Source organism: Triticum dicoccoides, chromosome 6A (assembly GCF_002162155.2).
Source record: "Triticum dicoccoides isolate Atlit2015 ecotype Zavitan chromosome 6A, WEW_v2.0, whole genome shotgun sequence".
NCBI classification, from domain to species: Eukaryota; Viridiplantae; Streptophyta; class Magnoliopsida; order Poales; family Poaceae; genus Triticum; species Triticum dicoccoides.
The window spans coordinates 276,202,624-276,220,980 of NC_041390.1; the positions used below are offsets into that span (position 1 = coordinate 276,202,624).

The window sequence follows — 18,357 nt, forward strand, 5'->3', positions numbered from 1 at the left end:
ATCTTTCAAAGTTTAAAATATTTAATTTTGATTTTGTATGGTGGAGAAATTATTCGATTACAAATTATTATGGATTTCTAAATAACTTTAACAATAATTTTAAATCCATATTTATAAAAGGCAGTCAAAATAAAAAATAAATGCATCATAATTTATATTATAATTATCTATTATTTGGAACAACCATTTGGAGCTGCCGTAACTAGCCGAGGAGGTTTGAGAAGTGTGGTACTTCCTGACCGGCGTCGAACGTGCAATTCTTCGGGAGTGCGAGACGTCCCATGCTCACGTATACCTATTTTTATCTTTATATTTTCTTTACCTACTAATCTTTACCTCGTGTGGAGAGGAGGTAGGTCGCCCCTTCTTGCGGACGCACGAACAAGGGTCTCACGCTGCCGCCGTGCATCAGGTGTTCCTGATGTGCCCCCCTTGCTGCGTAGGCGAGGCTTATTTTCTGTGTCTCCTCAACCTAGATTACAACATTGTATGATATGTGGTTTTTGTTCTGGTTCATATGGATCAGACAAGAGCTTTCCTTTTCTGTTGGGATTTGTAGCTCATCTGGATTCACGATTGTAAATCATGGATTAGTTTTCAGAGTTTCCACTCTGTCATGTGCACACCACATGTTTGAAAAAACACCTACCAATATAAGCTGGCCTTAGCCACCGTTGGCGTGCACCAGTAAATAGTCGGTCCCTGCAGTGGGGGTGATGCTTGCTTCCAAGGCTGAATCTATAGGGACAATGTGTTGCATTAGTTCTGATTTTTTCGCTATTGAGGTGCACGAGAAGTAGTTTTGGAAGTCCTGGAACTACGATGGAAAACGGGTCTAGGTGTGGAGCCACCGCCATGTGATAGTACTTCAACTTACAATTCGTGTGAATCCACTGCCTATTATCATTGCTTAATTTGCATTGATTGTTCCAGTCACATATAGCTAATTTTAATATTCATACGTGTTGAAGGTTGATTTGTGCATGAAATGCTTTGTGAATCTGAGCGGTTTGGCTTTTTATCAAGGAATCTCGCACAATCTTTGTTTTCGACAGCAATTGGTGCAGGTACAGAACAGGGAGCAGTTCTCCCTTTGAACATTTGTATCACGTTGCTTGGTAGCAAGTTTTGATGTTTCCTAGTCAAAGAGAACAAACATGTCTCCAAGCATGCCGAAGCCTTTATTCAGATTCTTTATGCTGGAATTGATGGCCTATCTTCCATTTGCCAGAGAGATGGTCTTTGCTTTATTGTCATTAGGATGTGCTGATGAAGAGTTGAAGCTGGAAGAAGCCCAACCGTCCAATTCTGAAGACCTATGGATTGTCTCCTAAGTGTTGAGCTTAGTAAGAGATAACATAAATTGTGAGCTTTCATCTGAGAAAGTTGTGCTGGTATCTGGTTGGAAAACATGTTTCCTATTACCACCGCCCGTAGCAGATCACATTTGTTTCGTAATATCTCTAGCAATTTCTCTAAATCCATTTTTTGTATGGCTTGATGATTCATCATTATATGCCACGCATGTTGTGTTCTGTCAGGATGAGGGGTTTCATGTGGAAGGCCAAAGGATCCTTCAGTTTGCTTTCTCAATGTTTGACTAAATATTTCATTCATGTTCAACAGACCTTACGAGCAATCGATGGAGGCACTTCGTGAGCTAGCTTCCTTGTGGCCGGATTGATAGAGGCACTGCATGAGGAACCGAGCCACCGATGCAGGTCGGTGCCGGCTCCATTGCACACGGCAGCCACCACCACATCTGTCGTCTCTGCATCCAAACATCTGCTCCCCGCTGCTGCTTTGTGAGCCACCTCATCCAGCAAGGACGCTACTGCCGCCGCTGCTTCTGAGGACGCAGGAGCCGCCTCATCCAGTGAAGACTCGCCGATGTTCCATAGTTAGGCCGCCGTTGCCGCCCTTTGTTTCCGCACTAAATCGTAGGTTTTTGTCGGCCCCTAAATTTTATCCTTTGCTTATCATGGTTATTACTTGTCCTTCCTCTGCAGAATTGAGCGCATGTTTTTATATAATAGTATAGCCTTTGAATTCCTATGTACACATTACTTTAGACGTAGTTAAACTGTGCATATTTAGCAGCTTTTCTACTTACAGGTAATTGTTCTTAACTCTGGTTACATTTCTGTATGGCCACAAAATTCAAGCAATTCTATATATACATACTTTGGTCACAGTATGATCATCAAATACAATATGACACTTGCCGCTAAATTTCTTCAGCTGTAAATCTGGGAATGTACTTCTCTTTATGTAATTAAGTTTGGATTACTAGATCTTATGCAAATGGATTTTTTGTTCCTTAGCCAGTCCGTCTGTGGATCTCCATCTCCACAGACGGACGTTGGCTGTGTTCGATGATGGAGCTACCTGTGTTGGATGTGTTGTCGGGTAGGCTGACTGTTTTTGTTAGATCTGAAATACACTAATGCTAATATACAATGCTACTGCTGGGACCTGCTGTTTATTTATAGACAACTCCTGAATTTAGTGTATGCTTATATTTTTGAACCTATTTTTGTTCTTGTTAGTCATTAAAAATTTAGTTTTACTGCTCAAAATCATATTACAATGTTTCATGTTACCACAGATCATGGCAAGGAATAAATTTTACTTGAACCAAAATCATATTCTACCAACTTAATTAGTGCATATTATCATTTAGCAGTACACTAGATGTACCTTCCTATGATAAATGGAGATCTTCTGTAGATGTACTGCTGTTCCGTCAGGCATTGAACTTCTCAATGGCTTACCATGAAAGATATGTGTAGCTCTAATTTTCTCCTTATGTTTCTGTTTTCAAAGATAATTCTTACTCCTTTTGGAGTTACAATTTTTAAACATGTTTGGAATTATCATCTGTGTAGATCTGTGTAAATTTCGCCGAACAAGACTTTCGCCCCGCTTTATAAATAAAGTAACCACCAAGCACAAAGTAACAAGGTAACAACGAAACACGGAACGCGCCCACACAACACCACCGCAGGCAGGGTCCAACGCACACACACATAGACACACTCAGACCCAAGTTTAGCTGTGGGCACAACACAACAAGCCCAGTACAGACGCACTACAGGACGCCCCAAGACAGCGGCGGCGGAGGTGTATGAAGACGATGATCTAATCTGATTCTGGAGATGGTGGGGGAAGCGGTGGAGCCAACCGGAGAGCCATCGCGCGAAGCTGAGTGATGATGGAGGTGATGACGTCTCTCTCCCTGGGACGGCTAAGCGGCCACCAAAGCTGCAAGTAAGCAGACCATTTGAACAAAGCATCAGTAGCATGATGAAGAGGAATACGCCAAATCACAAGTTTATTCCTAACGGATTTCAAACTCTTCATATTTACATCAAAGAGTGTGTTTTACGAATGCTCGTCATGTATACTAAACTCCCTGCCCCCTCCTTCTCCTGTCACATGTGTTGTTCCCTTGCCATCAGTGAGCTCCATAAACACACAACTACAGGGTGCAGAATACTTGCCACTTGGTTAGCATTTTAGTTAACGTTGTAGTGTAACACTATATTGTTCGACAATAAATGAATTCCACTACATCCAAACGAACTTATCGTGCTTCCAAAAAGAATAAAATCATCTTTAATATTTTGCTTATATTCATGTTTCTTAACATGTTTGGACCTGTAGTTTCCCCCAAAATGCAGTGTTTACTTTCCATTTGGAGCATAGGGTGCAATTTTTATCAGTTGCTGACTGAAAACCAACTTCCCTGGTAAAACCACTATCCACCTTCAAATATACTCCCTCCGTAGAGAAATATAAGCTTCTCCGAGGGAGTATACAAGTTCTCTGATAAGGTAGTCGTGGGAAGACTATATTTTTGGTTTACATTGTAAATGATTTGAGTGACCACAAATGTGACTTTCTTTTTTGTTTCTTTTCAGTTTTTAGCTCCTAGACGAGAAGGCAAGGATGTACTTGAGCAGTATGAGAAGACCCAGTTCCATTATCTCAAAAGTCAAAAGTTTCCCATTTACTGAATTTGGTACTATTTTTAAAATGAATAGTCAATCTACTATCAACATCACGATTATGTGTCAATTGTAGATTCTTAGTTGCTTAGAATTATTTTATTTGTTTGATTCCTTCTGTTGATATTTATTCAACAACAAAATATTTTCAATATTGGTCCATGTGAGGATTGAACATGTGAATGGATGTGGCATCAAACTAAGTCTGGTGACACCGTGCTCACCTTTTTGCTTGGAGTCTGGCTCTTGCTCCATAGTGAAGCATGGGCACAAATATACAACTAAACCTTCACAAATTACATGATCGTGTGCGTGGATCGTTTTTCCCGTGCAACGCACGGGCATTTTTACTATTACTAGTTACTAGTTACTATTACTAGTCTTTTCCTAATCTCTCCCTAATAATAAAGCACAGATTGGGTCTCCGGATTTACTGTCGTGGCTTTTTTGCAAAAAGTCCATGTACCTTTTAGTATTCAACCCGCAGTCACGTCCTAATTGAATAACGATTCGTGATCAAAAAAAGTGTCCCGAGCATATGCTGCATCGCCCCTGCCGCTTGGCCTTGCTCAGCACCGGCGCAGCCCACCCCGCCGCCTGACCTCGCCTCGCACCGGAGGCGACCACCACCATCCTCGCCGCTCCCTCCCCTCCCCTCCCCCAGCCCAATCTAGATGTCTAACCTGCCCCCTCCCATCTCTGAGCATAGCATGCTCCGTCGGCGGCGGCGGCAGCGGCGGCTCCTTCTGGCCGGATTGAGGCGCGGAGACCCATGCTCCTCTCATCTGGTTGGATCGCCTCCTCCGGTAGGATCTCCTCTCCGAGCTGGATGTTGAGCACGATATCCCTGCTCTATGGATCGCCTCCCCTCATACGGTCACCCCGACGCGGCGACCCTGCATCCTGAGACCACCAACGCCGCCTCCTTCGACCACGGGAAGGAACCTAGATGCACGTCATGGATGAGGTCGGGGCAACCTCCCCCACAGGCCAGTTTATATCAAATTAAGCTTTCTATTTTCTTCGAATCTTTAGTTTTGCAGATTAGTTTTGTCGATGACGGCAAGGTGTTTGATGGAAATCCAACCTGACTGTACGCTTGCTATGTAGATATTTTATATGTCCACAAGGCATTTGATGACAATCCAAACAGGTATTTGATTATTCTCATATGACTCTCAATGTTATGACTAGATTAGTTCATCTAACTAATCATGTTCAGGTTTTTTAGGCACTGTATGTTATCCCTAACCAATTGCAGAGGTTGCAGTACAAACATGTAGGATACAGATGCATTCTATAGTGTTCTTCATGATGGCTGTACTGACGGATATGATTGCCCTTGTCTAAATACTAAGATCCAACTTTACATGCAGGTGAGGAATTAGTAATCTTCTTTCGCATGTCTTTGTCTTCTTTACCACTTCAAATTTGTTTCCACTTTCTGCAGTCGTACCCATGCCAATTTGTTGGAGCAGAGATCATCTGACTTAACTGAGTCTAAGTCAGAGGGATGTCCATCCATGCCGCATCGGACGACAATGAAATCTAGAGAGGCTCTATGGCTCAGGTCGCCACGAAACCAGTGGCCCATCCGGCTCCTTGTGACACAAGTGAAGAAACAACATGCAAGGTGTACAGAAACAGCGTGGGATCGACCAGAACGATACCGCCTGGGCCGGATGGTACGCGTTGCTCTGCTCGTGACCTCATGTAAATATCAATAGTCCGCCTTTCTCTTGTCATCTTCCACACGAATAAGAACACTGGAATTGATTGAACCCCCACCATCTAATTTCGTTGGAACTTGATCAATTTCCCTTTTTCTCACGGAAAAAGCATCTGATTGAACTTGATCAAATATCCTTTTTTTTCTTATAGAAGAAGCAACTGAGATGGAATTATGGAAGAAGAGGCTAACACCACACACATCCAGATTCCAGTAAGTACATATATATTATTATTCCAAGTACATTCACTTTGGCACAAGTTCAATATTTTGTCATCCAGAGCAACAATTCAAGTTTTGTGCTATTCAGTCGTGTTAATTCTGGATATTTTTGGATTTGGTTATGTTCTGGGTTCCATTAGTTCAATTATGGGCAATAGTGGCCATTTAGTTCCGTTCAAGTTCAGTTCTGGGTGCCAGCAATAGTTGTCATTTAATTTAGTTCAAGTTTAGTTTTCGCTGCCATTTAGTTCAATTCAGTTAGGAGCAACAATTGACATTCAGTTCATTTCAGAATTCTGCATATGTACTTCTGTCCAATTCTGCACTTACACAAAGCTTACTGGAACACTCATTTACTCATAACATTCAAGCAAACACTGAAAATTTTTACCATTAATTTTGTTCTTACAGATGTACAAGTAGCAACTGCAATTCCTATTCAGTCGTAACAATAATATTTAGTGATCTCAATTTTCATGCCATGCTGAATTAAATTCAGCTAACATCAGCGATTTAGTTGGACGCTTCCTGCACTTTCAACTTTATAAAATGATTGTTTGCGATCAGCAACTCATTAGACGGCGGTGGCAGTGGCGTGATTGGCCCACTTGAACACAAACCACAGGACGTCAACAACACAGGGCCTATGGAACCTTGTCCTCTGGTCCAACCATTGCTTCTCCTCGTGACACCTGTGGTCTACGGTGACAGGGCCTTGGCTGGCGGCTAATGCCACGAGGCCTCGGAGCCGGACTTGTGCTCCTCCTCTTGGGAAGTCGTCGCCAGTGCGGTGGCCCTGAAGCCGGTTGGACGCGTCTTGTGTGCGCTAGGGCAGTGGCATCGCAGAGGATGAAACCAACACTGGTTGAGAGCGGCCTCGATGGTGTGGTGTAGCTGACCACGACCGTGGGGATGGGCGTGCCGGACGCGTGAATGGAAACGGTGAGTCCATGCCGGACCCTCCTTTGGTGAGCGAACAACGACGACAAGTGTAGGGGAACTCAAGAAAGGAGGGTTTTTTCAGAGCTGGAGCGCCACTTTCCCTCTCCCTTCCATTGGACTGGGTTGCATCATGCTTTTGGGCCGATCCTGCTCTGTGTTTCCACGGGCTCCACCTGCTGTCGTGGATGCGCAAAGAATGGGATACACACATCCAACAAATTGTATGCAAGTAACATGAGCCTTCTACTTTTCAGTTTTTTCCCTGCTTTGATGCTGATTATCCTTTTCTATATGCAGTCGCTAGGCGCTTGGTACTACAACTTCTACATGTCGACGACTTTGGACAATAAAGGTGAGGCCCTTTGTATCTCGATGGCAACTCTACAACGGATGTTTTGCTTTCAGGCATATGTAATTACACCACTTTGATTGCCGACTGTCTTCGACAGCGACGATGCTCTACCTGGGCGTGGTCTAACTCTACCTCGGCCAGGTGTGGTGCCACGAGGAAGCACCCAAGGTACATGTGTGTGTGTGCGCGCGCGCAAATATAGATTAACTACAGATAAGTACTTCGGTCCCATCAGTCGCCACCAAGTAAATCAGCAGCAGCCAGTAGTAGAAGAATTCGGTTTGACATTTGATTTATGCTGGGTAATTTGAGGTGTGCCTGTTGGTTATGCCATTTATCTTTTTTCTGTCAAGCAATTGTTTTCTATTGCTGTGATAGGCCTGAATCAGTTTTTGTTTTTTGTATACACCGAGATGAAGCTGAAAGTTATGACGATCAGATCAAACACCAAAAGTTGTAACTCGGATATACCATGATATTTTGAATGGTGTGCTACCTTAATAGCTTTCAGTGGTATGTTGTCTGTTCAATTCCGAAAATAAGATTTGTGGTAGGTTGACCTGTTGACAGCTTTCAATGCTACTGTATGTTGTTTGTTCAACTCCGGTCACCGAAGCTGAATTTCCATACAAAACCAAGATTTGTTCTAGGTAATTATTTAGGCACCAAGCAACAAGTCCATGGATTTAAAATATGCACACAACGACAAACATTTGTGTGGATTTTCTGTAGGTGTCTCTGTTGACCTGCATGTTTGCCTGATGAGTGAAACATAAGTGATTCCAGTTCTACATATATGTAACATGCTATTTTTGTTGGCTTATATTAAAATGGGAACCGGGTAAGTTTCTGCAAATGTATTCTTTTGGTTGTTTTGTGTCATTTGTATCCCGGTCAACAACTTGAGAGATTTACTTTGAGTAAATTCATGGTCTGAACTGGCTGTAGTATTCATTGATCAAATAATTGTCGTCTAACGAGTGTTATTGATAAAGGAGGAGCTTGAGAAAATGAAGGTAACTATGAAGCTTCCTCTATACATGATGAAGTGGGCGAATGCGAAATACAACAGGAGTTAGAGAAAGGCACACCTTGCACTTATCGTTTCCTGAGTGCCAAAGAAAGGCTCACTGAAAGTATCAAATTTATTTAATGCGAGGTAGTGACAAGCTTTAGAGTTCAACCTTTTAGTGGAGTGCTTTTATGCATATAATCTTAATATAATTCATAATTGTAAATAATGGGAAGCAAACAGTGGTACATACATTGTATGCATTGTGAAAGAAAATATTTTTATAATCGTGCTTGTGTTTAACAAGAATTGGTAGAAACAATTATGTTTTAATTTTAATGAATATATATTACACCTTTTGTATAAACTAAGTCATATTGTCGCACTATCATTTTCTTTCCTTTTGTTTGTTGGTTCACCTTTTTTCTCCCGTTGCAACGCACGGGCTATTTTGCTAGTAATAATAAAGTACAGATTGACTCCTTGGGTTCATCATCACAATACAATTTCTTTCTGTGAATTTACGCTTTCAGTTTGAATTTAAAACATATACGCGAGGTGGTACTAAAACCGTTTCATTCGATCACGTTCGCTGCGTTCCTACTAACTTCAGTCTGCTAGTTGGGCCGTTGGGCCAGCTTGAGTACAACACGAGAAAGGAAAACATTCACATCCACTTGGGCCCGTCCAAAAAAAGTTTCATACGTAGTCATCCTGTCCACGGCCTTACGATCTTCTGATTTTTGTTTCTGCTCCAGTCAGTTTCTGATAAAAAACGGAGGAGCGTTCCTTCTTAGACTCGCTAGCGTGTTTGTGTCCGGCTTCTTCACCAAGTTATATTAGGCCAGCGGACCCTGGAAGCACAATAGATCTTAAAAGTGGATTCAAAAGCCACCAGCGATAGCCTGCACCTTCAGATTTTGTTGGAAAGCTTAGACGGCCGACACGTTAGAAACCTACGGAAAGGCATGATAGGGGTTATGGGGCGTTGGGGAAGAGGGGGCTTGCATGGCAGGAACCCTGAACCGCTGCGGCCCGGCGCCGTGACGGGCAAGATGGAGCTCAGGTTTGGGGGAGGATCCGGTTGCGATCACAGTCGGAGGAGGAGCGGAGGACCATCCATGGCCGCAGTGGCGAATCCACCGCACGTCACTGCGTCCGTCGTTAATCGGCTTGAACATAGCCGCGCGTCCAGCTCTCCATCGCCACCATCCTACTGTTCGCACATGAACAGTTGCAGCTGCCATGTAGTTCCGTGTTGCCTCCTACCTGTCGGCTCGCGTACGGCGCGCCGAGAAAAAGCTGCCTCACATGCGGTTCACCTTGAGAACCAGGTATGCGAGGACTAGGCAATGCTGCAGACGATAGCATGCCTCACCGGGTGTCTTGAACGCACACTCACACCATGGCCAGGTGGGGGGGGGGGGCAGTGTCCGACGCGAGCCTCTTCGATTCCTGGCACCTTCTTCTCCTTCGCGTGCACGGATGGTGCCCGCCCGCCATGGTCGTTGAGGGAGTCCTGGATTTGGGGGTCTCCGTGTTGGAAATATGCCCTAGAGGCAATAATAAATTGGTTATTATTATATTTCCTTGTTCATGATAATCGTTTATTATCCATGCTAGAATTGTATTGATAGGAAACTCAGATACATGTGTGGATACATAGACAACACCATGTCCCTAGTAAGCCTCTAGTTGACTAGCTCATTGCTCAACAGATGGTTATGGTTTCCTAACCATGGACATTGGATGTCGTTGATAACGGGATCACATCATTGGGAGAATGATGTGATGGACAAGACCCAAATAAATGATAATGCATATAAACTTGAGCTACCTGTAGATTTTGGGGTTAGTCCCACTTTTAACATTGCAGATTTGAAGCCTTATTTGGGTGAGGAAGATGCGCTTCCGTCGAGGACGACTTCATTTCAAGAAGGGGAGGATGATGAGGACATCAATACCATTGTTACACCCACAGCCCCTACTGTTACATATACTGGACCAATTACTAGAGCTCGCGCACGCCAATTAAATTACCAGGTACTTTCGTTTCTTGGTAATGATTCTAATGTTCATGAGATTATGATGCTGCCTAAATTGGATACATTTGTTTTGCTTACAAATGAAGGGCCTAGCTTGGAGAAGGATGAACATTGGAGCAAGAACACGCATGGAGTTGATGGCATACACAAGGGGATCAAGAACGGAGTTACAAGTGATGATTTCAGGACTTTGAAGCCGCCATAAGGAGTGCATGAAGCCTTGGACGAAATATACAAGATGACCACTTCATAATATTTGTCCATAGGCTATTCTAGGTGCTGCGTCACCTTATTAATGGGCCAGGCCCATGTAATTTCGAAATACTTAAGTATAGGCTATTTTTAGAGTCCGTATGTGTGGGGAAACAAGAGTTAGGGTTGGTTTCGGACCCCACCCTCAAGGGCCACGAAATTCCCCCCCTCTTCCTCCATATATACAGCCCTTAGGGCGTCGTTTAGACTTTGGGTTTTGTTTAGATTAAAAGTTCGCCATAGCTGCAACTTCGCGTACTTCGTTTGTGTCCAACGACCAGACCAAGACGTCACAGAACCCCACCTTGATCAATAAAGCTTTCATCTTATATTCGCAATATCCAGATTGCAATCTCAGTTTCTTGCTTGTTCTTCGTTTGCTCGCAGGAAACAGACCCTCGTGGTCAGGTTGATCGTGCTCCAGCGTGGTCAATAACCCTCGGAAGTTGGTTTAGCGATTGCTAAGGCGCGACGTCTCGCACGTTCGTAGTCGGATCGTCAAGGTCGACTCCCACAGAAAACGATAGCCACCATCTCATCGAAACATCGGGACACCTTAGCCTCTATCAAGTGGTATCAGATTTCCAGGTTGCTCGGTGAGATTTTACAGTTTTTCGTAGATTAGATCGAGTCTGTTCTTCATACCTACAGTCCACGAAACAGCCACAAATTTTTTTTTAGGGTTAGTTCATCATATCCGAACCAATCTGAGCCTTTGCATAATCTTTTTAGGGTTTTTGCTTTGTTGAATTTGCGGTTGCATCGTCGTGTCAAGTTGCTGGTCTTAGAGTCTAGTCTTTTAGAGTTTCGAGTTCTGGTCATAAGTTGTCACGCCACCGCCGCACCATCATCATCGCCCATCTACCACTTTTGCTAATCCGCCACCGCTTTGAATCCATATTCATATACCACCACCAATCCGTATCCATATACCACCACCAATCTGTATCCATATACCACCACCAATCTGTATTCATATACCACCACCGCTACCATATACCACCACCGCTGCCATATACCAGAACCATATATCCACCACCAATCCGAGTTCTTCTCATATTAGGTTTGTCCTTGAGATCAATCTAAATTCCGATTCGTGTTTCCTTGCCTGCGTAGGTCTCGGGAAAAAAAGAGAGTCTGGAGACCCCCGGGCAGTTTTTAGGCCAAAATTTTCACGGGCAATTTTTTTCCCTATCCTATTTTTAGGCTTTTCTGAGTCTTTTGAGCCACGTGCCATCATAGTGATTTTTTGTCGCACTTTTTCGTCGTCGCTGCCCTAATTTCCGAAAAAAAAGTGAAAAAAAAATTTCGTGCCCATCCTATCAGTTTGACGAGGGAAGAGTTTTGAGACACTCGCCATTATAGTGATTTTTCGCAAAAAAAAAGAGGAGCGCAAAAAAAAGGAGCGCAAAAAAAGAGAGCGAAAAAAAGAGTTCCAGAGTGTGCTTTTCCCTTATACGTGCAGCGCCGTGATTTTGTTAGTGTTCTAGGCTCGCGTCTCTAGCACGGTCTAGCCTAGGACCAGCACAGTACCGTCGTTGAGCGTTTATTCAACTTTGCATCTCTGAATTGATTATTGCTGACCCTTTTTGCTACCATACTATAAGCCTTCCCAGCTCCACATACATCTACGTCGTGCGTTTGACTCTCCCTGGCAATCGCTCTATCCAAGCTTTTGAGAGTTTTGACTATAACGGTTGCCGATCACCGCCTGCTGCTGGGTAAGAACTGGTAAGAATTTGATATTTGCTTGACGGATTTGTGACACCCGCCACCACCACCACTTGTTAGTAGTCTGTAGGATCATATTCTTGTGTGTTCTATTGCTGCTAACCATGCCAGGATCACAATTCGACGAGACTGACTGGGAGAACTTGACGAACAAGGAGCTTCATGATACGTTTCAGTAAATGATGAGTGTACAGGTGCAAGATGTGATAAACAGATTTGAAGAGGCCATGGAGAAGATAGATGGCATGGAGAAGACGTTTGAAACAAAGCTCGATAACAAGTTTGCTGAATTGCTTTCGCGTTTTCCACCACCACCACCGGCTGCTCCTGCCGCACCTCTGCAACAACAGCAACAACACCGACTACCTCCACGTCGGGAAACAGCCCTCCGCTGAGCGAGCCGTGTCCCTCTTCAGACGGGCCAAACTGCTGGTGCTGCTGTTGATACTTCTATGGCTCCTACTGCTGATGTGGAGGAGGATGATTATGTGGGAGATTATGAGGATGAGGTTGATCAAAATCAGAACTACGTGCCACCACCAGCACAGCAACCACCAGGTCGTCCACATGCAAATAATGGCAATGGTAGGGCTCACCCTCAGGTACGAGATCATGACCATCTCCCTAAACTAAAATTGAATATTCCACCATTTGAGGGTAGATATGTTCCTGATATATATCTTACTTGGGAGTTAGAAACTGAACAACGATTTACATGTTTACAATATCCCGAGGAGAGACGTGTTCCTGCTGCTGTTTGTGCTTTCATTAGTTTTGCATGTGTTTGGTGGTCTGAGCATTGTAGATTATATCCTATTCCGGCTACTTGGGCTGCTTTGAAAACTGCAATGCGTACTCCTTGGGTTCCACCATATTATCAACGTGAATTACTTCAAAAATTGCAGCGCTTAAGACAGGGAAAAAATTATGTAGAAGAATATTATCAGGAATTACAAACTGGCATGATTAGATGTGGTATTGTTGAGGAGAATGAAGCTATGCTTGCACGTTTTATGGGTGGATTAAATAGAGAGATTCAGACGATTCTAGAGTATAAGGAGTATACTAATATCACTCGTTTATTCCATCTTGCTTGTAAAGCTGAACGTGAAGTGCAGGATCGACAGGCATTGGCGCGGACTAACTTTTCTGCAGGTCGACCTTCATCATGGACACCACGTGCATCATCTACTTCCACACGTTCTGCTACACCGGCCCCTCCATCGGCTGCCACCTCCAACCGTGATACAATAAAGCAGGCACAATCACCACTATCTGCCAAGAGCACACCTTCTGGGCCTGCAAAGAGCCCTTCTTCATCCATGGCATCAACAGGGCAAACACATGATATTATTTGTCGACGTTGCAAGGGTGGAGGTCATTATGCGAGAGAATGCCCATCTAAGCGTGTGATGATTGTTACTGAGGATGGTGGGTATGAGTCCGCTAGTGACTATGATGAGGAGACTTTGGCTCTTATTACACGTGACGAACACGGTGGAGACGATTCTGATCATGAGACGCAATACATGGCTCCTGAAGATGCTGACAGGTATGAATGTTTAGTTGCTCAACGTGTTTTGAGTGTGCAGGTTACACAAGCTGAGAAAAATCAGAGGCATAATTTGTTCCATACAAAGGGAGTTGTGAAGGAACGTTCTGTTCGCGTGATCATAGATGGAGGGAGCTGCAATAACTTGGCTAGCATGGAGATGGTGGAGAAGCTATCTCTCACCACAAGACCACATCCACATCCTTACTACATCCAATGGTTCAACAACAGCGGCAAGGTTAAGGTAACACGTACTGTTCATGTGCATTTTAGTATCTCTACATATGCTGATTATGTTGATTGTGATGTGGTACCTATGCAAGCATGTTCCTTATTACTTGGTAGACCATGGCAATTTGATAAAAATTCTGTGCACCATGGTAGAAACAATCAGTATACTCTTGTTCATAACGATAAAAATATTACTTTGCTTCCTATGACTCCTGATTCCATTTTGAAAGATGATATTATAGAGCTAATAAAGCAAACCAGGAGACAAATAAGAGTGAAAATCAGATTGTGGCAAAAGAATTTGAGCACCAAATGAAGCCTAATAATAAACCATCTACTGTTGTTTCTGAAATTAAATTGAAAAGTGCATGTTTACTTGCCACCAAATCTGATATTGATGAGATAGATTTCAGCAAATCTGTTTGCTATGCTTTTGTGTGCAAAGAGGCATTATTTTCATTCGAGGACGTGCCTTCCTCTTTGCCCCCTGCTGTCACTAACATTTTGCAGGAGTTCGCTGACGTCTTTCCACAAGACGTGCCACCGGGATTACCACCTATTCGAGGGATTGAGCATCAAATTGACTTAATTCCCGGTGCTTCGCTACCCAACCGTGCACCATACCGTACCAATCCAGAGGAGACGAAGGAGATTATGCGTCAAGTACAAGAACTGCTCGACAAAGGTTATATACGCGAATCCCTTAGTCCTTGTGTTGTTCATATCATTTTAGTGCCGAAAAAGGATGGTACGTCGCGTATGTGCGTTGATTGTAGAGGCATTAATAATATTACTATTCGTTATCGTCATCCTATTCCTAGGCTAGATGATATGCTTGATGAATTGAGTGGCTCTACAATATTCTCCAAAGTTGATTTGCGTAGTGGATACCATCAAATTCGTATGAAATTGGGTGATGAATGGAAAACAGCATTTAAAACTAAGTTTGGATTATATGAGTGGTTAGTCATGCCTTTTGGGTTAACTAATGCACCTAGTACTTTCATGAGGTTAATGAACGAAGTTTTACGTGTTTTCATTGGAAGATTTGTGGTAGTTTACTTTGATGACATATTGATTTATAGCAAATCTTTGGAGGAACATTTGGAACATTTACGTGCTGTTTTTATTGCTCTACGTGATGCACGTTTGTTTGGAAACCTTGGAAAGTGCACCTTTTGCACCGACCGAGTATCTTTTCTTGGCTATGTTGTTACTCCACGGGGAATTAAAGTTGATAAAGCCAAGATTGAAGCTATTGAGAGTTGGCGCAGCCCAAAACGGTCACACAAGTGAGGAGTTTCCTTGGCCTCGCTGGTTTCTATAGGCGTTTTGTGAGAGATTTCAGCATCATTGCTGCACCTCTCAACGAGCTTACAAAGAAGGATGTGCCTTTTGTTTGGGGTACCGCATAGGAAGAAGCCTTCACGGTATTGAAAAATAAGTTGACACATGCTCCTTTACTCCAACTTCCTAATTTCAATAAGACTTTTGAGCTTGAATATGATGCTAGTGGAATTGGATTAGGAGGTGTGTTATTACAAGATGGAAAACCTGTTGCATACTTTTCTGAAAAATTGAGTGGGCCTAGTCTGAACTATTCTACTTATGATAAAGAATTATATGCTCTTGTTCGGACCTTAGAAACATGGCAACATTATTTATGGCCCAAGAAATTTGTTATACATTCTGATCATGAATCTTTGAAACACATTAAAAGTCAAGCAAAACTGAACCGTAGACATGCTAAATGGGTTGAATTCATTGAGACTTTCCCTTATGTCATTAAACACAAGAAGGGTAAAGAAAATGTTATTGTTGATGCCTTGTCTCGTCGTTATACTATGCTTTCACAACTTGACTTTAAAATATTTGGTTTGGAGACCATCAAAGATCAATATGTTCATGATGCTGAATTTAAAGATGTATTATAGAATTGTAAGGAAGGGAGAACTTGGAACAAGTTCGTTCTTAACGATGGATTTGTGTTTCGTGCTAACAAGCTATGCATTCCAGCTAGCTCCGTTCGTCTTTTGTTGTTGCAGGAGGTGCATGGAGGAGGATTAATGGGACACTTTGGCGTCAAGAAGACGGAGGATATACTTGCTACACATTTCTTTTGGCCAAAGATGAGACGGGATGTTGAGCGTTTTGTTGCTCGCTGCACTACATGTCAAAGAGCTAAGTCACGACTCAATCCTCATGGTTTATATATGCCTTTGCCTGTACCTAGTGTTCCTTGGGAGGATATATCTATGGACTTTGTTTTAGGTTTACCTCGAACAAAGAAGGGGAGGGATAGCATATTTGTTGTCGTGGATAGGTTCTCGAAAATGGCACACTTTATACCATGTCATAAAAGCGATGATGCTGTTAATGTTGCTGATTTGTTCTTTCGTGAAATTATTCGCTTACATGGTGTGCCAAATACTATTGTTTCAGATCGTGATACTAAATTTCTTAGCCACTTTTGGAGATGTTTATGGGCTAAGTTGGGGACTAAGCTGCTTTTTAGTACTACTTGTCACCCCCAAACTGATGGACAAACTGAAGTAGTCAATAGAACATTGTCTACTATGCTTAGGGCTGTTTTGAAGAATAACAAAAAAATGTGGGAAGAATGCTTGCCTCATATTGAATTTGCTTATAATCGTTCATTGCATTCTACTACTAAGATGTGCCCTTTTGAAATTGTTTATGGTTTCCTACCTCGTGCACCTATTGATTTGTTGCCTCTTCCATCTTCAGAGAAGGTTAATTTTGATGCTAAAGAACGTTCTGAATTGATTTTAAAAATGCATGAGTTAACTAAGGAAACATTGAGCGTATGAATGCTAAATATAAACTTGCTGGAGATAAGGGTAGAAAACATGTTGTGTTTGCGCCTGGAGATCTTGTTTGGTTACATTTGCGTAAAGATAGATTTCCTAATCTGCGCAAATCAAAGCTAATGCCACGTGCTGATGGTCCTTTTAAGGTGTTAGAGAAAATAAATGATAATGCATATAAACTTGAGCTACCTGTAGATTTTGGAGTTAGTCCCACTTTTAACATTGTAGATTTGAAGCCTTATTTGGGTGAGGAAGATGCGCTTCCGTCGAGGACGACTTCATTTCAAGAAGGGGAGGATGATGAGGACATCAATACCATTGTTACACCCACAACCCCTACTGTTACATATACTGGACCAATTACTAGAGCTCGCGCACGCCAATTAAATTACCAGGTACTTTCGTTTCTTGGTAATGATTCTAATGTTCATGAGATTATGATGCTGCCTAAATTGGATACATTTGTTTTGCTTACAAATGAAGGGCCTAGCTTGGAGAAGGATGAATATTGGAGCAAGAAAACGCATGGAGTTGATGGCATACGCAAGGGGATCAAGAACGGAGTTACAAGTGATGATTTCAGGACTTTGAAGCCGCCATAAGGAGTGCATGAAGCCTTGGACGAAATATACAAGATGACCACTTCATAATATTCGTCCATAGGCTATTCTAGGTGCTGCGTCACCTTATTAATGGGCCAGGCCCATGTAATTTCGAAATACTTAAGTATAGGCTATTTTTAGAGTCCGTATGTGTGGGGAAACAAGAGTTAGGGTTGGTTTCGGACCCCACCCTCAAGGGCCACGAAATTCCCCCCCTCTTCCTCCATATATACAGCCCTTAGGGCGTCGTTTAGACTTTGGGTTTTGTTTAGATTAAAAGTTCGCCATAGCTGCAACTTCGCGTACTTCGTTTGTGTCCAACGACCAGACCAAGACGTCACAGAACCCCACCTTGATCAATAAAGCTTTCATCTTATATTCGCAATATCCAGATTGCAATCTCAGTTTCTTGCTTGTTCTTCATTTGCTCGCAGGAAACAGACCCTCGTGGTCAGGTTGATCGTGCTCCGGCGTGGTCAATAACCCTCGGAAGTTGGTTTAGCGATTGCTAAGGCGCGACGTCTCGCACGTTCGTAGTCGGATCGTCAAGGTCGACTCCCACAGAAAACGATAGCCACCATCTCATCGAAACATCGGGACACCTTAGCCTCTATCAGAGGACGTCTAACTTGTTTTTGCAGCATATGCCTTGTGATGTGATATGGCCAAAAGGATGTGATGATTGATATATGTGATGTATGAGATTGATCATGTTCTTGTAATAGGAATCATGACTTGCATGTCGATGAGTATGACAACCGGCAGGAGCCATAGGAGTTGTCTTAATTTATTTATGACCTGCGTGTCAACATAAAACATTATGTAATTACTTTACTTCATTGCTAA

The 18,357-nt window shown here is 42.9% G+C and overlaps 1 long non-coding RNA gene across 15 annotated transcripts; it reads left to right on the forward strand.

The window, feature by feature from the left end:
* Positions 1 to 4,536: 4,536 nt before the first annotated feature.
* Positions 4,537 to 8,554, forward strand: LOC119316777. 15 transcript variants are annotated; one of them, XR_005153304.1, is made up of 8 exons: positions 4,537 to 4,977; positions 5,121 to 5,163; positions 5,233 to 5,386; positions 5,461 to 5,695; positions 5,892 to 5,952; positions 6,373 to 7,124; positions 7,201 to 7,255; positions 7,353 to 8,554. It is a non-coding gene; the product is annotated as an uncharacterized LOC119316777 (long non-coding RNA). The 15 variants fall into 15 exon arrangements; XR_005153303.1 differs by having other exon boundaries at positions 5,242 to 5,386; XR_005153292.1 differs by having other exon boundaries at positions 4,537 to 5,386; positions 7,353 to 7,768; positions 8,251 to 8,554.
* Positions 8,555 to 18,357: the final 9,803 nt, after the last annotated feature.